We start from the raw sequence: 26,271 nt of genomic DNA, 5'->3' as shown, positions 1-26,271 counted from the left end.
CTCTTGCCCCCTTGGAGCTGGTATGAACTCCCTGGGGACGACCGGGGCGCGCCTGAGGCATACAGATCGTCTTTGGGCACTGTGCAAATTCCAAGCAGGACCCAGGGAAGCTCGTCCATCCAGTTAGGTCCTCTCAGGCGGGCCATGAGAGCCGACTTCAAGTGACGGTGGAAGCGTTCCACCAGTCCGTTCGACTGTGGGTGGTAGGCAGTTGTGTGGTGTAGCTGCATTCCCAACAGGCTGGCCACAGCCGACTACAGGCTGGAGGTGAACTGGGTGCCTCTGTCGGAGGTAATGTGGGCCGGTACCCCGAAACGTGCTACCCAGGTTGCGATCAGTGCTCGGGCCCAGGAATTGGCAGATGTGTCAGTGAGCGGGACCGCCTCTAGCCACCTCGTGAACCGGTCTACCATAGTTAGGAGGTACCGTGCTCCTCGGGACACTGGTAGGGGGCCCTTGATATCCACATGAATGTGGTCGAACCTCCGGTGGGTGGGTTCGAACTGCTGCAGCGGGGCTTTAGTGTGCCGCTGCACCTTGGCTGTTTGGCACTGCGCACACGTTCTGGCCCATTCACTGATCTGCTTGCGAAGTCCGTGCCACGCGAATTTGCTGGAGACCAGCCAGACAGTTGTCCTGATAGATGGGTGCGCCAAACCGTGTATGGAGTCGAAAACACGCCGCCTCCAGGCTGTCGGAACGATGGGGCGAGGTTGGCCGGTAGCCATGTCGCACAGGAGAGTCCTCTCACCTGGGCCTACGAGAAAGTCCTGCAGCTGCAAACCCGAGACTGCGGTCCTGTACCTGGGCATCTCGTCGTCTGCCTGCTGCGCTTCTGCCAGTGCTGCGTAGTCCACCCCCAGGGACGGGGCCTGGACAGCTGGTCTAAACAGTGCGTCCGTCACGACGTTGTCCTTTCCCGAGACATGTTGGATGTCCGTTGTGTACTCGGAGATGTAGGACAGATGTCGCTGCTGGCGAGCCAACCAGGGATCGGACACCTTCGTGAACACGAAGGTCAATGGTTTGTGGTCCATGAACGCGGAGAATGGCCTGCCTTCTAAGAAGTACCCGAAATGCCGGATTGCCAGGTACAGTGCCAACAGCTCCCGGTCGAAAGCACTGTACTTGAGTTCAGGTGGTCATAGGCGCTTGCTGAAGAATGCCAGTGGTTGCCAGCGCCCCTCGATGAGTTGCTAAAGCACCCCACCGACTGCTGTGTCGGATGCATCCACCGTGAGGGTGGTTGGAACGTCCATTCTGGGGTGCATCAGCATCACGGCATCTGCCAAGGCTTCCTTGGCTTTAATGAAAGCGGCCGCGGCCTCCTCGTCCCAAGTAATGTCTTTGCCTTTACCTGACATCAGGGTGTACAAAGGGCGCATGATACGAGCTGCTGAGTGAAGGAAACGGTGGTAGAAGTTCAACATACCAATGAACTCCTGTAGGCCTTTGACTGTGTTGGGCCGGGCAAAGTGGCGGATCACGTCTACCTTGGTGGGCAGAGGTGTTGCCCCATCTTTGGTAATCCTGTGGCCCAGGAAGTCAATGGTATTGAGACTGAACTGACATTTGGCCAGGTTGATCGTGAGGCCGAAATCACTCAGGCGGGAGTAGAGCTGGCGGAGGTGGGACAGATGCTCCTGGCGACTACTGCTGGCTATAAGGTTGTTGTCCAAATAGATGAACACAAAGTCCAGGTCGCTTCCCACTGCATCCAATAGCCGCTGGAATGTCTGTGCAGCATTCTTCAAGCCAAACGGCATTTGGAGGAACTCGAACAGGCCAAACGGGGTGATAAGTGCCGTTTTGGGGATTTGATGGTATCCCCGGATGAGGTCTACTTTGCCCCGTGCAGGTTTGCTGCAAAGTCCTGTATGTGAGGCACGGGGTAGCGGTCTGGAGTTGTAGCCTCGTTCAGTCTGTGGTAATCGCCACATGGTCTCCAACCCCCAGCTGCTTTAGGCACCATGTGCGGGGGGGGGAGGCCCATGGGCTGTTGGACCTCCGTACGATCCCCAATTCCTCCATTCTCTTGAACTCCTCCTTCGCCAGGTGGAGCTTTTCCAGGGGGAGCCTTCGTGCGCGGGCGTGGAGGGGTGGTCCCTTGGTTGGGATGTGGTGCTGTACCCCGTGTCTGGGCATGGCTGCCGTGAACTGCGGTGCCAGAATCGATGGGAAGCCCGCCAGGATTCTGGTGAATTTGTTGTCCGACAACATGATGGAGTCCAGGTGTGAGGCCGGCAACTTGGCTTCACCCAGGGGAACGTCTGGAAAGTCTCAGCATGTACCAGTCTTTTCCCTTGCAAGTCGACCAGCAGGCTGTGAGCTCGCAAGAAGTCCACCCCCAGGAGTGGTTGGGCCACGGCGGCCAGTGTGAAGTCCCACGTGAACTGGCTGACGCCGAACTGCAGCTGCACTGTGCGGGTGCCGTAGGTCCGTATTGTGCTGCTGTTTGCGGCCCTCAGAGTGGGTCCTGGCTTCCTGTTGCGGGTGGTGTACCCCGTCAGGGGCGAGACGCTGATTTCCGCTCTGGTGTCAACCAAGAAGCGGCGTCCCGACTGTTTGTCCCAGACATACAAGAGGCTGTCCTGGTGGCCAGCCGCCATAGTCATTAGCGGCAGCTGGCCCTGGCCCTGGCCCTGGCCCTGGCAGGGCGGGTGACAACGGCGGGCTTTTGTGCCCCACCGCTGGTGGTAGAAACACCACTGTTCACTGGCCTCCTCACTCCTGCCTCTGTGTTGTGTGCGCCCCTCTGCCGGGCCTGGTCTGGTCCACTGTTGGGCGCGTGGCCTGGTAATCTGACCCATGGATGCCACGCTCTCCCTCTTGGCTTTCCACAGCACGTCTGCCCAGGCCTCCACCTTCCGGGGGTCGCTGAAATCTGTGTCGGCCAGCAGCAGATGCATGTCCCCGGGCAGTCGCTCTAGGAACGCTTGCTCGAACATGAGGCAGGGCTTGTGTCCATCAGCCAGGGACAGCATCTCATTCATCAATGCTGATGGCAGTCTGTCTCCCAAACCGTCCAGGTGAAGCAGGCGGGCACCCCGCTCATGCCGCGAGAGGTCAAAAGTCCCAATGAACAGCGCTTTGAATGCTTCATATTTGCCTTCTTCCAGGGGCGACTGTATGAAATCCGCAGCCTGGGCGGCTGTCTCCTGGTCAAGAGCGCTCACCACGTGTCAGAGGATATCTGCTGAATCTGGAACTGGGCTTCTGCTTGGCTAAACCACATGCATGGTCGCAGCGTCCAGAAAGTCGGCAGTTTTAGCGAAACTGCGTGAACAGATGAAGAGTCGGTTATCTTTGGTGCAAATCCCGTTTGGACCATCGGGGTCACCAATGTAGCGATGTACTACACACAGAGGTAGCGATGATATGTAGTCGGTAAGTCATTTTGAGACTAGTTTATCCAAACTTCGCGGCGCTGGCATTTAATCCCTAGTGCCCACCCTCTCCGGGTGGAAATTATACCAAAGTCTCCCCTGCATGCTGACTACTTGTGAGCCAGTTTGCCTGCGCAGAAAGTGGGTCGCCACAATATGCTCATTGTAATTAATTATCTTTTTCTATATTTCTTATGTATTACATTTTACTGCTGCCGCTAAGTTACCAAATTTCACGGTATATGCCAATAATATTCAACCTGATTCTGATTCTGATTCTGATTTTAGTTTCTTCCTCACAGAAAAATCGGATTCAGCTTGTACATGGTTGGACAATAATTTTTGGTTTGCTTTTCTTCTTTTCCCAATAGTATCTATTTACACAACACACACAAAATGCTGGTGGAACACAGCAGGCCAGGCGGCATCTGTAAGGAGAAGCACTGTCGACGTTTCGGACCGAGACCCTTCGTCAGGACTCTATTTATTTACCCACACTTTGCTGATGGAACTCTTTCATGTTGGTAGTATATTCCATGGGCAATGTCAATACTCAGTACTTGGACAAAGTTGTTTACTGGTGTTTGTTGCAGGCAGTGAGAGCTATACTGGGACACCATAGAAAAATGCACTCCTGCTCTGCTCTCCTCCGCATTCCAACAAGGGTAATCAGATATTCATCCCACTTTAAGCTTGGGTACTCTGAGACGGAATATGACAGTCTTCCTTATAAAATAATAATGAAAAGGAATTAAGCTTTGACCCTCAATGTTGCATCCCACCAAGCAATCCAGTTATGTATAGACTGAAATGAAATATCACTATTCTGTCTTTTGCACATTATGCACTGACATTCAGGGCAGCAATGAAGGTCTTCCATCTCTGGTGGCTTCCTTCAACATGTCAGTAGCTTCCTAACCGAAATATATGGCATGCAAAAAGTCCCTTGCTGGATTGTGCCTTTCTGTAAGTGGGAACACATCATTACTGACTACCTGTAGCTTCTGGCTCAGACTGGAGCTTCTGGTATGATTAAAAATGATAAAGACTCTAATGCATGTTTATAATACATCATTTCCTGCTACATATTTTCCACTTTCCTAATGTACTTCTCTCCAGATTTTATGCTGTATTTGCACAGTTTATTAGGAAGGGAAATAGCAAAGTGATGAATCATCTCTTTCTGTAAGTTTACATCGTATTGTAAGTTTACACAGAAAAGGAAAATAATCCTTTTAAGGATTATGTGCAATTAAGAATTAATGTGCAATTTTATACAAATGGATAACTCATGCACCATTTCACCAGGATTGAAATAGATGCTGACGAACTATGTTCTTTCTTGTAAAAATTGTGTATAATTTAATGATTATTTTATGCTTTTTTCTTGTGATTGCGACTTATATGATGCTATGTGGCTATGATGTTGCTGTAAATAGGTTTTCCACTGCACCTGTTCATATACATTCTTGTGCATATGTCAATAAACCTATTGGTGAGAGAGAGCCTGAGGGATTTCGAAATGTTGCAGTGAAGAGTTAGTTTTTGACGTACTGTAGACCATGCTCTCTCCTTGGGTCTTTGCTGTTGCTGGGGTGGTGAATGGTGGGAATGCGGATGCTTTCCGCTAGAATAAGTTGGAGGGCAGGGTTGATACTGCTTGCTGCTGCCTCTGCACGCGAGGAGGAGCAGGAGCTTTGGGGTTCTCACATCTTCTTTCTGTCATTCATTCTTTGTTTTTTTCTCTGCTTCAAAGCTGTCCGCAGAAAGTAAGAATTTCAGGTTGTATATTGTATATATTCTCTGATATTAAATGGAACTATTGAACTATTGACTTATTTGACATTCCCTGTTAGTTTTGGTAAATCATGTCTTGTCTTCACTTACATGTGACAAAAAAGCTGAACATTTGCATTCTCGTGTGCATTTAAGGATCATACAAAACAATAACAATTAAATTGAGATTGGAGTGAGATTCACAATTCAAAATGTCTTTGATGTTACTTAAATTTTTTATTGAGTTTAACCACCTCAAATTTAACCAATTATTTTTTTCTTCCATTACAATGGAAGAATTGCTTTTTTGTGAAATATTCCAAAACACACAATTTAAAATTTATTCAGAATATCCTTTGACATTTTAAAGCATTCCCTCTGCCTCATAAGTGTGCAATCAGCTTGTTCTTTGACATCACTTTCTACTGCAGCAGTCTTACAATGGCGGAAGCGTTGCAGTAAACAGGCTCAAATGCAGACATTTAAAGCAGAGCTGTACTAATGCCAAGTGGGTGAGGACCACAGCCTTCCTGCCTAATGAATCAGAATTCGGAAAACTTTTGTTTCTCTTAACAGCAGTGACTTGAAGCTGGATTCTTATTTATCATCCGATCAATGTAACACCTTTCTTCGTAGGTTCTTCGGTGGGTATTAGTTTCAAGATAATCAGATAGCCAGTAATGAGTTACATGAGGAATATTGCTCAGGTATGTTCCTTAAAGTTGTTATAGCCAGGGGTGGTAATCGGGATAAGCTCTCATCACCTCTTAAATTCTCCCAATGGCATGCGCCTCAAATTGCCTCTGACAACCATGTCCAGTTCCTGGCCTTCTCGTGTGGCTTAGCTACGAAGCCCAGTGAACTTCTTCCTATTGATAGGAGAAGGGGCAAAGGTGGTTACTGGCTCCTTAAGACAATTCACTTTGGCAAATGAGGCTCATCAGCCATGGTTGGCAGGTCACCTCAGTCATTGGTCTCGTTCTCACTGTTACCATCAGGAGGGAGCTACCGAAGCCTGAAGGCACACACTCAGCGATTCAGAATCAGGTTCAATATTACCAGCATACAGCATGAAATTTGTTAATGTAGCAACAACAGTACAATGAGAAACATGATAACATAGAAAAATAAGTAAATCAAATACAGTACGTATACTATATATATGTATAATAAATAGTTAAGTTAGAAAGAGTACTAAAACAAAAATAATACAAGTGTGGTAGTGTTCATGGGTTCAATGCCCATTTAGAAATTGGATGGAAGAGGGGAAGAAGCTGTTCCTGAATCACTCACTGAGTGTGTGCCTTCAGGCTTCTGTACCTCCTACTGATGGTAACAGTGAGAAGGGGGCATGTCCTGGGTAATGAGGGTCCTTGGTAATGGATATTGTCACTGAGGTACCACTTCCTGAAGATGTCTTGGATTTGATGGAGGCTAGTAGACAAGATGGAGCTGACTAATTTTACAGTTTTCTGTAGCTTTTTTCAATCCTGAGCACTAGTTCTCCCACCCCCCACCCCATACCAGACAGTGATGCAGCCTGTCAGAGTGCACTGCACGGTACATCGTAGAGGTTCCTGAGTGTTCTTGGTGACAAACCAAATCTCTTCAAACTCCTAATGAAATATACTGCTGTCTTGCCTTCTTTATCCTCAGAGAACTTGATAACTAGGAAATTGAAATGCTCACTTTCACCACTTCAGTTGTGTACAAGAACAACTTCTACACCTCTACCACCTGATTCCTAAATGAATTTTCCCCCACTGGAATCACCGATCCTTCCCCACACTGTTCACTGATCACTCCCTCCCATTGTGACATCCGATTGTAATCATGAATCAACTCCCCCCCACTGTGATCACAGATCACTTTCCCCTCCCCCTGTGATCACCGATCACTGCCTTCCCCCACAGTGATCACTGATCACTCCCCCCACCACTGTAATCACCAGTCAATTCCCCCACTCTGACCACTGATCACTTTCCCCAGTGTGGTCACTGGTCATATTTCCCACTGTAATGACAAATCTCTCCCCCCCCCCCCCACCACCCCCACTGTGGTCTTGAATGGTATTTGAATTTGTTCTTGAATGGTGAGCCTCTTTGCAACAGGGTTCATACATGAAAGGGCACTGAGTTGGTACACGGGCTTTCTATTCTCCTTTGTGTCAAAATTAAGGTTGTGGTATGTGGCTAACTAGATTCAAACTTGCCTCCTCATAAGTCAATGCATCCTGTGTTCATTTGGAGTTCAACAGAAGCTATTCAATGTCATTGGGCTTCAAATTTGTCAAAGCTTATTTCTTACTACCTTTAATAATAATGACCTTGGATGATATTAGTTTGAACATTTATTCCTGTGTTGTAATGTAATCTTCTGTCCCTTTTCTCATAAACACAAGAGATTTTGCAGATGCTGGAAATCCTGAAGAATGCACACAAAATGCCCAAAGAACTCAGCAGCATCTGTGGACAGGAATAAGCATTTGATGTTTGGGGCCAAGACCTGTCTATATGAAGACTGAGTCCTGATAAAAGGATTTGGCCAAAAACATTGTCTGTTTATTCCCATCCACCTGTCTGACCTGCTGAGGTCCTCCAGCAATTTGTGTGTGGTCCTTTTTCTTGTGTTATTTCTGTGTGCTTCTCTATCTACAAAAAAAAATATTAAAGTAAACAAAAACGTTAGCAATCACTTATGCTTTGGCAATGGAATAAGCTGATTTTCTATGTTGCTAGTTTTACTTAGATAAGCATCCATGTATTTTCACTGGTTTTCTCATTCACTGTTCTGTTGTTTTGAGTGTTATTTATTTATTTGTTCATGGAATGAGGATGTTACTGACAAACCCAGCACTGATTTTCTAACCATAATACTGCCCTGAACTGACTTGATCATTTCATTAAGCAATCAAGTGTTAGCCTTGTTATTGTATTTCACTTATGATTGAACTTGCCTGTGTATTTAGCTCTTGATTAGGTCCAGGAGATGTTATTTCGCTATTAGTTTGTGAAGATTCTATACTGCTTTGCACCATAAGTTCCCTCATAATTTGGCATGGTCTGTGATGATTTTAATTTTGGCCTCTTTAACACCTTCTTAAATGAAAGCATAAAATGGAAAAAAAAAAGATTTAAGAAGCAATCTCTTGGTGGCTATTGCAATATTTATACCATTGAAGCCAGGAAGGTCCATTGTTAGATTAAACCCCTGATTTAGGCCCAGTTGGCTGATCTATATTGCATTCCCTCAATGAGAAATCGGACAATTCTGTGAAAACTGACAACCTTGGGAAGACTGACAGAAAGCTGTTACACCTCTGGTAGTAATGTTCAGAGAGGAAACTGCTGCTCGACATTAGAGGGACTGCACAGTAGCATAGTGGTTAGCACAACACTTTACAGTACCAGCAGCCCAGGCTCAATGCCCACCGCTGTCTGGAAGGAATTTGTACGTTCTCCCCATAACCCTGTGGGTTTCTTCCGGGTGCTCCAGTTTCCCCACACATTTCAAAGGCATATCAGTTGGTAGGTTAATTGGTGATTGGAAATAGTCCCGTGATTAGTCTTGGGTTATATCGGGGGTTGCTGGGCAGCATGGCTCGGAAAGCTAGAATGAACAAATCCACGCTGTAGCTCAATAAACAAGTACTTCTGGCATCTTGAAGCAGTAGAGCCCTGAGGGTGGTAAGGATTGCATCAATGGTACTGGGCTGGGATTCCAAGATATTGACGCAGTTACTACGTAGCATATGCCTGAGACAGTATTATGTGCAACTAAGATAGAAACTATCAGGTGTTGATACTCTCAAAAAGTTGCTACGCTAAACACATGAGGGAATAGCGAAGACTCTGGTCGCCTCACTATTCTTTCTGCAATCAACTTCTGATGCAACACATTCACCTAAATTCTTAACTTACTATTTCCCTTTGCAAATCCTGGTCATTCCTGTAGTTTGCTTCCCGCACTTTAAACCAATATTTATTAGTGTTTTTTAAAATGTTCATTTTAAATATCTATGTTATGACTGATTTTATTAATTAATACTTGGGTGGGTGAGACCAGAACTAGATATCATATGCTTGAGTGGAAGGTGAAATATTTAAGGAGCATCTGAGGGGGAAATTGCTTCATTCAGAGAGTGGTGTGAGGTTGGAAAAAGCTGCCAGCGGAAGAGGTAGATGGTATTACAGGAAAGATACTAGCATGGTTAGAGCATCAACTAATTGGTAGGAAGCAAAGAGTGGGAATAAAGGGAGCCTTTTCTAGTTGGCTGCTAGTGGGGTTCTACATGGGTCTGTGTTGCAATCACTTATTTTTGTATTATATGTCAATGATTTGAATGATGGAATTGATGGCTTTGTGGCCAAGTTTGCAGACAATGCAAAGATAGGAGGAGGGGCAGATAATGTTGAGGAAACAGAAAGGCTACAGAAGGATTTAGACAGAATATGAGAATGTAGAAAGAAGTGGCAGATGGAATAATAGTGTTGGGAAGTGTATGGTCATGCATATTGGTAGAATAAATAAAAAGGTGGACTATTTTCTAAATGGAGAGAAAATTCAAAAATCTGAGTTGCAATGGGACTTGGAAGGCCTCGAGCCCTAAAGGTTAATTTGCTAGTTGAGTCAGTGGGGTGGAAGGCAAATGCAATGTTATCATACATTTCAAGAGAACTAAAATATAGAAGTGAGAATGCAATGTTAAGACTTTATAATGCACTGGTAAGGCATCATTTAGAGTATTGTGAGCAGTTTTGGGCCCCTTATCTACGAAAAGTTGTGCTTACATTGGAGAGGGTTCAAAGGAGGTTCACAAAAATGATTATGGGATTGAAAGGCTTATATGAGGAGCTTTTGATGGCTCTAGGCTTGTAATTACTGGAATTCAGAAGAATGAGGAGATATCACATTGACACCTATCGAATGTTGAAAGGCCTTGATGGAGTAGATTTGGAGAGGGTGTTTCCTATGGTGGGGGAGTCTAGGACCAGAGGACACAGCCTCAGAATAGAGGGACATCCATTTAGAATGGGGATGAAGAGGAATTTCTTTAGCCAGAGAGTGGTGAATCTGTGGAATTCATTACTAGAGGCAACTGTGGAGGCTAAATCATTCGGGATACTTAAAGCAGAGGTTGATAGATTCTTGGTTAGTTAGGCCACGAAGGGATAAGGGGAGAAGGCAAGAGATTGGGGCTGAGAGGGAAATGGATCAGCCATGATGAAATGGTGGAGCAGACTCAATGGGCCAAATGGCCTAATTCTACTCCTATATGTTATGGTCTTATGTTGGTTCATTTAGAAGTTTGGATAGGTACATGCATAAGAGCAGTCTAGAGAGCAATGGTAGATGGGACCAAGCAAAAAACCAGACTGATACAGACTAGATGGGCCAAATGGCCTGTTTCTCTGCTGTACTGGTCTGTGATTCCATGACTCTACATGGTAAAAAAATAACCATTTTCCAATTGATCTTTTCAATAATTATGTTGTGATAAAAAATACAGATAATTATAATCTGAGCTTTCATAATGAGATATATGTGAACTTGAGGAGGAGTCATTAATACTTTAACATACTTTAGATTTAAGCAGATGTAATAATAGTTAGCCCATGAAAGAGTTTGCGCAAACATTTTGGTTAAAATGCTGAGACTGCAATGTTTCAGAACATATGGTTGAACTATGCACTGAGCTACATCTGACAACCATCAGCTTATGAAATATGCACCACTTCCTTTTACTCTCCTTTTTCCAAGCTGTATTTAATTACACTTCTTTCACCAGCGACATACTGAACGGCTGGAAAATGTTTATACAATGGAAGTCAAGGACTGTGGGCAGGGAAGGGAGCCCATGATGTACAGTATCTGGGTATGCTTCTGAGTTGCCTCGTGAACGGCTGCTGTCTTTATGTTGAAATCTCAGCTCTCAGTCATATCCCTGAGGATTATATTACTTTACGCTGGAGTTTTATTAGCAAAAGAATCTTTCTTATGAAGCTTGGCATTTCTGGAGACCTCACAGGAGTACTGTGCACCCTGATTGGCTGCAAGCACTGGAAAATTCCCTTTGACCCGCTGCTTCAATTATTGCCTGGGGTGCACAACGAAAATTTTAAAATGTGCATATTGAAAGAAAATAAATAAAATACAATGGATGAAATGTAATCACAGCACTGATTTTTTAAAGAACTCTTTCTTTTGCCGTATTACATGTCAAAGCTTTCAAAGTTATCTGTTACTATATGAATGTCAAAGACTGATCATGCTAAATTCCTACGAAATATGTCACATCTTAATTCAAGTTTATAGAAAAGGTTTCTTGAGAGGGGAAATGAAAAGCAGGAGAGGCACCACAATGAAAGTTGATAGCATGGATTGAGATTACCAGTAAGGGCCCTCAGATTGATGTTCAGCTCACTGGAGGAGTTGTAATAGTTAACAGCTTTCGGAAGGTTGAAGTGTTTTTTAAAAAAAATATTAACAGGTACAGTGCAGAACAGGCCTTGCCGCCCAGCAGCCCACCTAATTAACACTACCCTAATGACAGGACTACTTTACAGTTTTACAATGACTAATTAGCCCACTAACCAGTATATTTTAGGACTGTAGGAAGAAACTGGAGCACCCAAAGGAAGCCAATGCAGATACAAACTCCTCACAGATGGTGCTGGAATTGAACTCTAAACTCCAGAATGCACCAAACTATAATAGCGTTATGCTAACAGTCACGCTACTGCAGTGCATACATGTTCTGGTAAAATAAACCAGATCCTAAAAAAAATGAAGGGACCGTCCCCCCCCGTCCCCCCCATTTCCATCAGTAAGTGGATTGCCTAATGTAGAATTGAGTAATTCCTCTCAGGTGTGACTCAGAAGAGTTTGATGATTGGCTGATTCTGAGTGGGAATGTGTGGAATGGACTTCTGGTTTGAATGTGTATAATATTTCTCCAGGATTTCCATAATTCTTCCATAATCAGAAGAACACTCCATGGACAACAATGACTGCAAGCATAGATGGTGCATCTAGTATTGTCCAGTCTCCTCTGTCTGCCTCTGTCAGTTAAGGTGATCATGGAAACATGATGTGTCCAGATGTCGACTGTATTGGTTTACAAAGCACCACATTCACAATGGATAAAAGATTGTGTTGTCCTTGACCTATCTTTAAGGCAGGAAACAATTGAAACAAATTTCACAGCACATGTCCATGATAATAAACCTGAGTCTGGTTCTGAAACTCCTGTTTACACCTCTGAAGAAACCACATTAAAATGGATGCTAAGCAAAAGAAGCGGGTATTTTGGAGGGATTTAAAATAGTCCTAAAAGTGCTGTAATTATAGTCAACAGATGGTAGTATTTTTGTTGTTTCCCAGCAGTCAATGCCTTCTCCATTTCTCTTTCTGCCAGCCCACAAGTATCATGGACTTGATTCCAGTATAGACTTGATAAACCTCTAGGTGACCTGCTCAGTACCTCCAGCATTTTCAGCTTTTATTCACCAAACAAATAATTTCTTCCAAGCTTAATCATGCCAAGTGGGCAGAGGAAATAAGTCAAGGATGCTCTTCAAAGTTTGTTGAAGGTCGTGTAAATTCCTGACCCAATGGAGAAGGAGCATTAGGGTTGGTACTGAGATATTTGTGTTAAGAGCACACAAATCAAACATAAATGGCAGAACCACACACCTCGCAAGCAAAATCTGCTTGCCAGTGGTAAAGTCAAACTAATTTGGCAGGGGGATGGGAACCAGGGTGATTGGGCTAAGGGTGAGACAGTTGGTATACAAGCTGATGCAGTCTGTACTGAGATTGTGAGGAAGAACAGACAGGTGATAGGACAAAATTGCAGTCAGTGGCATGAGTTGAAGTGCAACATGGGGCAAAATCCAAAAGGGTGATGAAACAGGACAGAGGTGTTATATTTGAGTGCACTTAGTATATGGAAACTGATTCTGATTCTGAATAAGGTAGACAATCTTGTAGCACAGTTACAGATTGTCAGCTATGATGTTGTGAGCACCACTGAGTCATGGCTGAAAGAAGACCATAGCCGGCAGCTTAACATCCAAGGATATACATTGTATTGAAAGGACAGTCAGGTAGGCAGAGGAAGTGGGGGGACTCTGTTGGTAAAAATGAAAATCAAATCTTTCAAAAGAGGTGACATAGAATTGGAAGATGTAGAATCTTCATCTAAAAATCTGCAAGGGTAAAAAGACCCTGATGGGAATTACATGCAGGCCCCCAAACAGTAGCCAGGTTATGGGATATAAATTACAACAGGAGACTGAAAATGCATGTAATTAGGGCAATGTTATGATATTCCGGTAGGTTAGCAAATTTAGGTTGGTGCTGGATCCCAAGAGATGGAACTTGTAGAATGCCTACAAGATAGCTTTTTAGACCAGCTTGCAGTTGAACCCATTAGGGAAAAGGCAATCCTGGATTGGGTGTTCTGACATGAACCAGGTTTGATAAGGGAGCTAAAGTTAAAGGAACCGTTGAGAAACAGTGATCATAATATGACAGAATGCACCCTGCAGTTTGAGAGGGAGAAGATAAATTCAGATGTATCAGAATGACAGTGAAGTAAAAAGAATTACAGAGGCACGAGAGAGGAGCTGGACAAATTTGATTGGAAAGGGATACTAACAGGGATGATGGCAGAACAGGATTAGCTGGAGTTTCTGGAGTTTTTGATGGTGTGGGATTGATACGTCCCAAAGTTGAAGAAGTATACTAAAAGGAAGATGAGGAAACTGTGGCTGACAAGAGAAGTCAAGATCAGCATAAAAGTAAAAAAGAGGGCAGATAATACAGCAAAAAATAAAGGGAAGTTGGAAGATTAGGAAGTTTGTAAAAACAAAACGACAACTGAGAAAAACATAAGGAGAGAAAAAATGAAACATGAAAGTAAGCTAGCAAATAAGAAAAGAGAGGATAGCGAAAGATTTTCAGATATATAAAGAGTAAAAGGAAGGTGAGAGTGGTTATTGAACCACTGGAGGGATAGTCTTCACTGTGGATGACACTAGCAGTATGCCAGAAATTTGAGAGTGTCTGGGGACAGACATGACAGTAATGTTGTTACCAAGGAAAAGGTGCTTGGGTAGCTGAAAAGACTGAAGATAAATAAGTTACCTGGACCAGATGGACTACACCCCAGGATTCTGAATGTGGTAGCTGAAGAGATTGTGGGATCATTATTAATGATCTTTCAAAAATCACTAGATTATGGAATAGTTCTGGAGGACTGGAAAATTGCAATTGTCATCCCACACTTTAAGAAGAGAGGGAAACAGAAGAATGGAAATTACAAACTAGTTAGCTTGATGTTCAGTGGTCAGAAAGATGTTGGAGTCCATCATTAAAGATGAGTTTTCAGGGTACTTGGAGGCACATGATAAAATGTCTGCATGGTGTCCTTAAGGGGAAATCTTGCCTCACAAATCTGTTGGAATTCTTTGAAGAAATAACAGGCAGGATAGACAAAGGAGAGTCAGTAGGTAATGTCTACTTCGATTTTCTGGAGGGCTTTGACAAGTTGTTGCACACGAAGGTGCTTAACAACATAAGAATCCATGGTATTACGGGAAAGATACTAGCATGGATAGAAGATTGACTGACTGGCAAGAGGCAAAGAGTCGAATAAAGGGGGCTTATTCCAGTAGGGTGCCGGTAACTAGTGTTCCTTATGGTTCAATATTCTGACCGATTATTTTCACATTCTATGTCAACAATTTGAATGAAGGAATTGATGGCATTGTGGCTAGGTTTGCTGGTGATACAAAGATAGGTGGAGTGGAAGATCATGTTGAGAAAGCAGACAGTCTGACAATGACTTGGACAGATTGAGAGAATGGGCAAAAAAGTGGCAGATAGAAAGAAATGCACTTAGGTAGAAGGAATAAAGGTAATTCTAAACAGAGAGAAAATTCAAAACTCAGAAGTGCAAAAGTTCTTGGGAGTTCTTTTGTTGGACTCTCTTAAGGTTAATATAATATTGAATGTCCTAGATAAAATGGTTGAGAAGAGAATGTTTCCTATAGTGGGCAAGTCTAGGATTGGAGGGCACCACCTCAGAATAGAGGGACATCCACTTAGCAAAGAGATTAGAAGTTTCTTTAGCCTCAGAGTGGTGAGACTGTGGAATTCATTGTGACAGACAGCTGTGAAGGTCTGCTCATTTGATATATTGGAGGTTGATAGGTTCTTGTTAGCCAGGGCGTCAGTGGTTATGGGGACAAGGCAGGAGAATGGTTTTGAGACAGATAATAAATCAGCCTTGTTAGAATGGTGGAGCAGACTTGATGGGTGCAGTGGCCTAATTCTGCTCTTATGACTTATGATCTTATGCTCTAGTCAGTGTGTCATACATTGGCTTAATCAATAACCTTAGAATACAGAGAAATGGAATGGAACCAAATCATTCTCAACCAAAGGGTCTAATGTACGCACTTATCAAATGATCATTTTTTCAAATTGCAATGGCTTCCTGCCTTGGTTCTTGCCTCAAAGGTGATTTTACAGATAAATACATACAAAACAATTAGGTGAACACAGAAAGAGCTTCTCTCCTCATTGTGGTTTGTATTTGTAGACTTTGCAGTTGTCTTTTAATAAGAAACACTATCTAGCTTTGAAGTATTTGAGGTAGGGTGAGGTAAGATATTAACTTTCAACTTATTTACTTGCACATTTCAATGCATGCAGATCTGATAAAAGAAGCTATCATTTTTCTGTGGATTTAACAGATTCTTTTGTGAAGCCTTGTGTATTATTTCTGAAATGATTATTGCTTTTTTTTGCATTTCGCACCTCTGATATATAATATAATAAACTTTAACTCAAAAAGTAAGATAAGTTTGTTTTCTCTAAAACCACAGCATGAAGTATTTGTGCTGAAATTCTATTTAATTCACACCTAAGCAATCACTTGATCAGTAAATATGCTCTGGGACTAATCATTCCATCAAGACTATTGTTTTGTGTTTATTTTTGAATTTCACACCTTTAGCCTTTACTTGTGATGCTGATGCACAGTGAGAGCCAGTTGGCATTTCAGTATTGACTGATCACTGACATCAGTACAAAAATTCCTCAACTGCTTGTGCTTGTATCATCATCAGCAGCTTTCATTTCACATAAGATGGCTCAATGTGCTTCATAGGACGCTGATCAGAGGGTTCGTTTTTAGGAAAAGTAGTAAAGGTGGAGTTGTGGGGGTATGCTAAGAGGTTTAGAGAGGAACTTCAAAATTGAGTGCTTAAACATGATTTCACGTGGTCTGTACCTACCAGTTGTGTGGTAAAAAAGACACAACAGTGCCTCTTTCACCACAGATGGTTGAAGAAGTTTGGTATGGGCCCCCAAATCCTAATGAATTTCTACAGGAGCAGAACTGAGAACATCCTGACTGGCTATCACTGCCTAGTATGGGAACTGCACTTCCAATAATCACAGGATTCTGCAGAGAATGGGGCGGACAGCCCAGTGCATCTGTAGATGTGAGCTTCCCACTATTCAGAACATTTACAAAGACAGGTGTGAAAAAAGGGTCCGAAGGATTATTGGAGACCTGAGTCATCTCAACCACAAAATGTTCCAGCTGCTACTGTCCGGGAAATGGTACCGCAGCATAAAAGCCAGGACCAACAGGCTCCAGGACAGCTTCTTCCACCAGGCCATCAGACTGATTAATTCATGCTGATACAACTGTATTTCTATGTTACATTGACTGTCCTGTTGTACATACTATTTATTACAAATTGCACCTTGCACATTTAGATGGAGACGTAATGTAAAGATTTTTACTCTTTGTGTATATGGATATAAGTAATAAACTCAATTCAATTCAATTCAATCGATCTAGATAGACGAAGGTACAGCTGCCAAAGATAGATGATGGAATTAGGAATTTCCAAGATGCCACCATTTGAAATTCATAGGGAGGAAGCAAGTTAAAAAGCCATGGATAGGCAGGATTATGAATAGCATCTTATGTCTCGGCCTGAAACATTGACTGTCTATTCAGTTCTATAGATGCTGCCTGGCCTCCTGAGTTCCTTCAGCATTTTGTGTGTATTGCTCTGGATTTCCAGCATCTGCAGAACCTCTCACCTTTATGCCTTGTTCTACCTTTTCAATCAGCATTGGTGGTTGTGTTTCTAGATGCTGACTATCAATCCTCCATGGATCTTTCACAAAATCACTTTGCCTTTCTAACTTCAGCTCTGAGGTTTAGCATACTCCTTAATTCCACTGTCTTGAACACAGTTTAGGTCACCGTTCACTCCTTCCCGGTGTCAGTTTTTTTTTGAAAAATGTGACATCCCCCTACTTTGGTAGAAAAAAATCTAGAAGCGCAAGTATTTTTCAGACAATGAGAAGTATGTTTGTCCGGAGCAAACTGGGTCCCCTGTTATATAAATCACTGAAAGCTGACATGCGTAGCAGCAGCAAGGCAAATGGTACATTTCCCTTCACTGCAAGGTGATTTGAGTATAAGTGTTGAGCCATATTTTCAATTACATAAAGCCACAGAGCCCTACTGAACTACACTGGAATTCGGTGGAGTTGCGGTTAGTGAAGTAGTTGTAAAAGGATCAGTTGGTAGTTCAGATGGATAAATGGGAAGTGGGGTTTAATCCAGCTAAGTGTGAGGTGGTGCATTTTGGGATTTCCAATCCAAGAGGAAAATATAAAGAAAATGGCAGGACACTTAGAAGCACTGATGTACAGAGGGACCTGGGGATGAAAGCCTGTTATGGAGTTGTGCTATTCTTCTGGGCTGGTTGTACTCTTTCCACGTCTGCCTTTGTCTTCCTGAGATGCTATCCACTTCTCTAATATGTTTTTTCTCTCTTCCTGCCTTTGCATTTGGTGTTTAGTATGTGTTTAATCACCACTAGCATTTGCCACATCTGGTAATGATCTAATGTCGACCTTATTCTCGGTATGTATCCAAATCACTGGTGCAATAGTATGTGTCTGTCTTCATCTGGGTGGCTGCAGTTCTCCTATATTTTTCATCTCTGATTCTAAATGATTTCCACTGTTATGAAGTAGGTTTCTGGTCCAAGTACCCATGATTCTCCCTACAGGACAGCTTACCATTTTTTTGTGTTGGCACGTCACAGAAGGCTAGGATTCCCTAAAATGGATCTATGATGATCTGACTTTCCTCAGCAAATCCTTGGACACCTTCACAACATTCTCTCCCTTAATCATTACCCTGTGGGATGTGAGTTAATGTGATAGGGCCATCAGCAAACTTCATACAGGTGACTGCTATGAAATGTGGCTCTTCATCAGATCCTGAAGGATACCATGAATGAAAAACTATCCTTGAACTTGCATTAACCATCAATGAAGTGTTTTCCAACACTTCTACTAGAAATATGAAAAATGCTGCTTTGTCATCAGATCCATCTTCAACTCCAGGTGAAAGAATTCTACCCTAATAGTTGCCCAGATTTGTCTAGAACCTGGTGAGATTGTACCTGTTCCTTTAGGAGATCTATGGATCCCAAATTTCTGGAGCTGTTTCCTGATTCTCAAGCTCAAACCTGGCTGGTGGATACCTTCTATCACTCTATCGATGCAATTGCTTATTCTCAGATGAACAAATGAATGCACTTGTTCATGACATTTCTGCATAAATTTGGAACATTTCCAACTTTTTGAAATCATGCCACATTGGGTAACCAAATTAACTCTCTTGTGGTTGTATGAACAGCCTTAAACTCACAATGCATATTCTTCCATCCTGTCTGAACACTCATTTCAGGACTTGTTTTATAATATTTTGTCTGGTAGCCTCCTCAATCCCCTACATCAGTGAGTAATAGTGTGAAGTATGTTTCTCCATGCTGATTGTCTCTATATCAATTTCTTATTTTTCTCCAACTTGCTCATAGATGTCCTTTCATATTAATTTATATCCTCCTCTGGTCAGCAGTTGCTCACACATCTGCCCCAAGTGGGGCAGGAAGTTGTTTAAACAGCTGAAAAACCCAGTTAAAAACATATTTCTCCAGTATATGATAAACTTGCTTCTTGTCTTGCTTTCTTGACTTTTTTGCATCTGACTATAAATGACTCATGAAGGAGTGCTTCTTCAATTTAAACTTTAACTTGCCCACCAAGGCTCTCCAGTTGTATTCATGGTTTATAGCTCAGCCCCCTGCACTGTTACCCCTCCTCCAAATCAGAAAATGACCAAAGTATTCAGCTTCTATCTGACCTGTACCACACGACTCACTGTTCTTCAAAGGTCATTCATCTGTTATCCTAATCAGGAGAGATCTTGCCCAGGTCTCATGCACAGCATCTAATTTTCATAGTTCTATGAATAACCCATTAGGAAATTTACATAAATAATAGAGTCATTAAGCACTACAGTGCAAAAACAAGCCATTTTGCCTAGCTAGTCCATGCCAAAATGTTATTTGGCCTAGTTCCATCAACCTTCACCTGGACCATAGCCCTCCATACCCCTTCTGTCCACGTAGTTATCCAAACTTCTCTTGAATGTTGAAATTAAATCTGCATTCACCAATTTCTTCTGGCATTTTGTCCCACACTTGTACCACCCTCCAAGAGAAGAAAGTTCTCCTTAAATATTTCACATTTCACTCTTAACCTATGACCTCTGGTTTTAGAAATGATAAGACTCCCAGTAAGTTAAAATAATAAACAGCTTTATTAATCAAAAGAACTTACAAAGAACATAGAACATAGAAACTTACAGCCCTTCAGCCCACAATGGTGTGCCGACCATGCAACACACTCCAGTATTTCCTTAGCACATAACCCTCTATTTTTCTAAGCTCTATGTACCTATCTACAAGACTCTTAAAAGACTCTCTTGTATCCGTGACCACCACTCCCAACTGCAGTGCATTCCACGCACCCACCACTCACTGTGTGAAAAACTTACTCCTGACATCCCCTCTGTATTTCCATGCACCTTAAAACTATGCCCTCTCGTGTTAGCCATTTCAGCCCTGGGAAAAAGCCTCTGGCTATCCACATGATCAGTGCCTCTCATCATCCTATACACCTCTAACAGGTCACCTGTCATCCTCCATTATGCCAAGGAGAAAAGACCAAGTTCACTCAACCTATTCTCAGAAGGTACACCCTCCATTCCAGGTAATATCTTTGTAAATGAACTCTGCAATCACTCTATAGTATCCATATTCTTGCTGTAGTGAGGTGACCAGAACTGAACACAGTACTCCAAGTAGGGTCTGACCAAGGTCTATATAGCTGTAACATTACCTCATGGCTCTTGAATTCAGTCCCACGGTTGTCAAGGTTGTCAACACACCATACACTTTCTTAACAACACTGTCAACCCGCCCAGCAGTTTTGAGTGTCTATGGGCATGGACGCAAGATCTCTCAGATCCTCCACACTGCCAAGAGTCATATTACATTCAGTAATACAGTATATTACATTCTGACTTCAAATTGGACCTACCAAAATGAACCACTTTCAAGATTCAAGATACAAAAACGTTGTTGTCATTCTAACCGTACATCAGCTCTGCAGGGCAGAATGAGACAGCATTTCCCAGGAGCAGTGCAATCATAACATAACAAACGCAACACTAAATAATAAACATAACAATAAATAGTAAAACAGCCACAGGTCAGTTAAAAACAAGTTGTAAGTGTCCAGTGCAAGTTAAAAGTGTCCAAAGCAGAGTCAGGTAGAGCAGCTATTTAGCAGTCTGACTGCCTGTGGGAGGAAGCTGTTTAGTAGCCTTGTGGATTTAGTTTTGATGCTCCTGTAACGTTTACCTGATGGCAGAAGAACAAACAGTTCATGGAGAGGGTGTGAGGGGTCTTTAATGATGTACCGTGTCTTCTGGAGGCATCGACTCTGAAAGAGGTCTTGGACAGAAGGTAGGGAGACCCCAATAACCTTCTCTGCTCCCCTAACCACCCTCTGCAAGGCTTTTTTGTCAGCAGCACTGCAGCTGGAGTACCAGGTTGTGGTCAGCACACTCTCAACCACTCCTCTGTAGAATGTATTTAAGATGTTAGTGGGGAGTAACTTCACAGTTATTTCGGTTGAAGTCCATCTGCCATTTCTCAGCCTAGTTCTGCATCCTATCGATGTCCTGCTGACAACCCACCAGACCATCCACAACAGCCCCCAATCTTTGTGTCATCAGCAAACGTACTAACCCACCCTTGTACTTCTTCATCCAAGTCATTTATAAATATTACAAAGAGCAGGGGTCCCAAAACAGATCCCTGTGGAATACCACTGGTCACCGGCCTCCATGCAGAATACGAGCCATCTACAACCACGCTTTGCCTTCTGTGGGCAAGCCAATTCTGGATCCACAAAGCAATGTCCCCTTGGATCCCATGCCTCCTTACTTTCTGAAGGAGCCTTGCACAGGGAACCTTATCAAGTGCTTTACTGAAATCCATTAACACTACATCCACTGCTCTACCTTCATCAATGTGTTTTGGTACATCCTCAAAGAATTCTATCAGTTTTGTAAGGCATGGCCTGCCCTTGACAAAGCCATGCTGTCTATCCCTAATCAGATTGTGTCTCTCTAAATGCTCATAAATCCTTCCTCTCAGGATCTTCTCCAACAACTTGCCGATTACCGAAGTCAGACTCACTGGTCTAAAATTTCCTGGGTTATTTCTACTCCCATTCTTGTACAAAGGAACAACATTTGCAACCCTCTAATCCCCCAGTGTTTCTCCCTGTTTATGATGCAAAGATCATCGCAAGATGCTCAGCAATCTCCTCCCTCACTTCCCACAGTAACCTGGGGTATATCTCATCTGGTTCCACTGACTTATCTAACTTAATGCTTTTCAAAAGCTCCAGCATATCCTTTTTCTTAATGTCTATATTCTCAAGCATTTCAGTCAACTGTAAGTCATCCCCACAATGGTCAAGGTCTTTTTCCCTGGTAAATACTGAAGCAAAGTATTCATTAAATACCTCCGCTACTTCCTCCAACTCCATGCACACGTTTCCACTATCGCACCTGATTGGTCCCATTCTCACACAGCTCATCCTCTTGCTCTTCACATACTTGTAGAATGCTTTGGGATTTTCCTCAATCCTGCTCAGCAAGGCCTTCTCATGGCCCCTTCTGTCTCTCCTAATTTAATTCTTAAGTTCTTTCTGAACAACCTTGTAACTTTCTCTAGAACTCTAACAGTACTTAGTTTCTTAAACCTTTCACAAGCTTTTCTTTTCTTCTTAACCAGATTTTCTACACAGTTTGTACACCATGGTTCTTTAACTCTACCATCTTTTCCCCACCTCAAAGGAACATACCTGTACAGAACTCCATACAAATGTTCCCTGAACATTTGCCGCATTTCTGCCGTGCATTGCCCTGAGAACATCTGCTCCCAATTTGTGCTCCCAAATTCCTGCTTAATAGGCATCATATTTTCCCCTACCCCAATTGAATGTTTTCCCAAATCATCTGCTCCTATCCCTCTCCAGCATTATGGTGAAGTAGATAGAGATGTGGTCACTACCTCCAAAATGCTCTCCCACTGATACATCTGACATCTGACCAGGTCCATTTTCCAATACCAGATCAAGTATGGCCTCTCCTCTAGTTGGCTTATCTACATATAGTGTCAGGAAACCTTTTGAACACACCTAACAAACTCTACCCCATCTAAAACCCTTATGCTGAGGAAATGCCAGTCAATATTAGGAAAGTTAAAATCTCCCATCACAACAACCCTTTTATTATTACACCTTTCCAGAACCTACCCCCGCCTATCTGCTCCTCAATATCCCTGTTGCTATTGGGGGTCTATACAAAATGCCCAGTAGAGTTATTGCCCCTTTCCTGTTTCTGATTTCCAGCCACACTGACTCAATAGACCATCCCTCTATGACTTTCTCCTTTTCTGCAGCCATGACACTATCGCTAATTAGCAAAACCATGCCCCAGCCCCTTTTGCCTCTCTCTCTGTTCTTTTAAATAAATCTGAAGCCTGGCACACTCAGCAGCCATTCCTGCTCCTGAGACATCCAAGTCTCTGAAATGGCCACAATGTCACAGTTTCACGTATTGATCCATGCTCTAAGTTCATCCACCTTGTTACCCCTCACATTAAAAGAGACATATCTCATACCATCAGGCTGAGTTCATCTTTGCTCTAACATCTGCCTATCCTTCCTCACAAACTCCCTACAATCTATCTCTACTTGTGCTCAACCATCCCCATCCTGTTCCTCTTCACTTTGATTCCAACCCCCCTGCAAATCTAGTTTAAACCCTCCCCAAAAGCATTAGCAAACCTCCCTGCCAAGATGGGGGGGGGGGGGGGCGGGGAGTGTGTGTGTGAGAGAGAGAGAGAGAGAGAGAGAGAGAGAGAGAGAGAGAGAGCTTCTTTTCTGTGTCCCTACTGGTAGACTGGCAGAGCAAATTCACCTTGTTTAATTCTGACAATCTAAAAATGTATGAGTGCAGTTTATCACATAGTTCAAGGGATATACACTCAATATCATATAATCCAACTATGTCTTGGTGTTTATTAATATAACCCAGAGGGGTATATAAATGTACATTCAAGTTATGGTATAATATTGTTAAATTTTTTTCTCTGTCAGTGGATTCATTCTGAATTGCTGCTGACAATTTGCAGATTGCAAGATCATATATACAGAAAACAAGATTAATTACCCAGATTCAGCAATATGGATTGAGAGAGAAGCCTTGAGCAGACTGCAGAGGAATTTTCTGGTCTTCTTCAAATGTTTAATTAGACCTTGTGCATCCTAAACCTGGAGATGTGACCTTGGTTTAACATTCCATCTGATAACACTGCAATCACTCAACCTACATACCTCTAATTCAGCGTGAGAACCGTACCAGTCACCAGAGTTAACCCTAGAGAGGCCTTCCATCGAGTGAGGATGACCATTGATGTAGCTACCTGCATTGTTGGTGCTGCACCACCAGTCCACTCACCACGGACTGACGAATCCAGTGGAACAGCAGAAACTGATACAGGTTTCCACACCCGCAGCATTGCAGGCATTGTCTTAGGAATTCCAGCTCTGGATTTTTCCTCAGGGATTGCTCCCAAAGCCTTCCCCATGAGTGGGCACAGTTGCAAGGCAGTGCTGCTTTGAGATGAGCTGTCAAACATGGCTGATGCGCCACATCTGCCCAAGGCCACTGTTTTTAAGGTGCCAGTAACCCACCTTTCCCTCTTCTCCTGTCAGTAGAAATAGTCCTACCGGTCTTAGTAGCAAAACCCACATAAATCCAGGAGCTGGACCACTGATGGCTGAACAACTAATTGCTAGTGCATTCTGATGTTAGAAAGGATAGACGTTGAATTTCTCTGAAGGTTATTTCCTCTGGTAACTATGTGCAGTGACATCATAAAGAAATAAGGGAAATTTCCCTCCCTAATGAAATTATGCTGCTCAGTACTGAAGAAATCCCCTCCAGGGATCATTACTTAATGAAGACTTAACTGTAGTGATATGCCTTCAAGGAATAATTAACAAATTAGAATTGGAATCATGTTTATCACTGACATATGTCATGAAATTTGTTGTTTTGCAGCACTGGTACAATGCAAGTCATAAAAATTACTATGTTTCAAAAATAGATTGTGCAAAGAGCAATAATGAGATGGTATTTATGGCTTCATGGACTGTTCAGAAGTAAGATGGCAAAGGGGAAGAAGCTTTTGTTAAGATGTTGAGTGTAGATCTTCCAACTCCTCTACCTATTCCCTGCTGTTAGTAATGAGAGGAGGGCAAGTCCTGAACGGTGGGTGTTGAGACTGACTAAAACTGAACCACATGGAAAATATACACTCAGTGACCACTTTAGGTAGGTATCCCCTGTATCTCACCAAGTGGCCACTGACTGTCCGTCAGAAGCAGAATCAGAATTAGGCTTAATTTCACTACCATATGTCATGAAATTTGTCAACTTTACAGCAGCAATGCAATGCAATACGTAATAAATAAATATAGAGAAAAGAACTGAAATACAGTAAGTATTTATGTATATTATATAGTTAAATTGAAATAAGTAGTGCAATACAAACAGAAATACAAAAAATAGTGAGGTAGTGTTCATGGGTTCAATGTCCATTTAGGAATCGGATGGCAGAGGGGAAGAAGCTGCTCCTGAATTGCTGAATGTGTGCCTTCAGGCTTCTGTATCTCTTTCCCAATTGTAGCAATGAGGAGTGGGCATGTCCTGGGCGGTGGCAGTCCTTAATGATGGATGCCATTTTCCTTAGGCGCCACTTCTTGAAGATGTCGTGTATACTACAGAGGCTGGTACCCACGATGGAGCTGAGTAACTTTACCAGTTTCTGCAACCTGTTTCAATTTTATGCAGCAGTTCCCCTCCATGCCAGTTGGTGATGCAGAATCAGTCAGGAAAGTTTGTGGTCTTCTGTTGCTGTAGCCCGTCCACGAGATATTGTGCATTTAATGGTGCTCTTCTGCATGCAATGCATGTATATCAGTTGTAATGCATAGTTATATCAGTCACTGGTGTCTTCCAGTCAGCTTGAACCAGTCTGGCCATTCCCCTCCGACTTCTCACATTACCGAGGCTTTATCACCCAAGGAACTGCCACTCTCTGGATCCTTTTGGATTATCGCATCATTCTCTGTAAAATCTAGACACTTGTGTGTGAAAATCCCAGCGATCAGCAGTTTCCAAGATAACTCAAACTAGCCTGTCTAGCACCAACAGTTATTCCACGGTCAAGGTCACTAATATCACATTATTTCCACATTGTGGTGTTGTGAAAAACAACTGAACCTCTTGGCCATGTCTGCATGCTTTTCAGAATCAGAACTAGAATCAGAATCAAGTTTACTATCACCGACGTGAAATTTGTTAACTGAGCAGCAGCAATACATAATACAATGTAATACATAATCTAGCAGAGAGAAAAAATAATAAATAAAATTTAAAAAATAATAATAAATAAACAAGTAAATTAATTACATATATTGACTAGATTTTTTTAATGTGCAAAAACAGAAATATTGCATATTGGAAAAAAACGTGAGGTAGTGTCCAAAGATTCAATGTCCATTTAGG

This window comes from Hypanus sabinus, chromosome 12 (assembly GCF_030144855.1).
Source record: "Hypanus sabinus isolate sHypSab1 chromosome 12, sHypSab1.hap1, whole genome shotgun sequence".
Classification (NCBI taxonomy): Eukaryota; Metazoa; Chordata; class Chondrichthyes; order Myliobatiformes; family Dasyatidae; genus Hypanus; species Hypanus sabinus.
The sequence above is the reverse complement of the archived record's forward strand: the minus strand, read 5'-3'. Positions refer to the sequence as shown.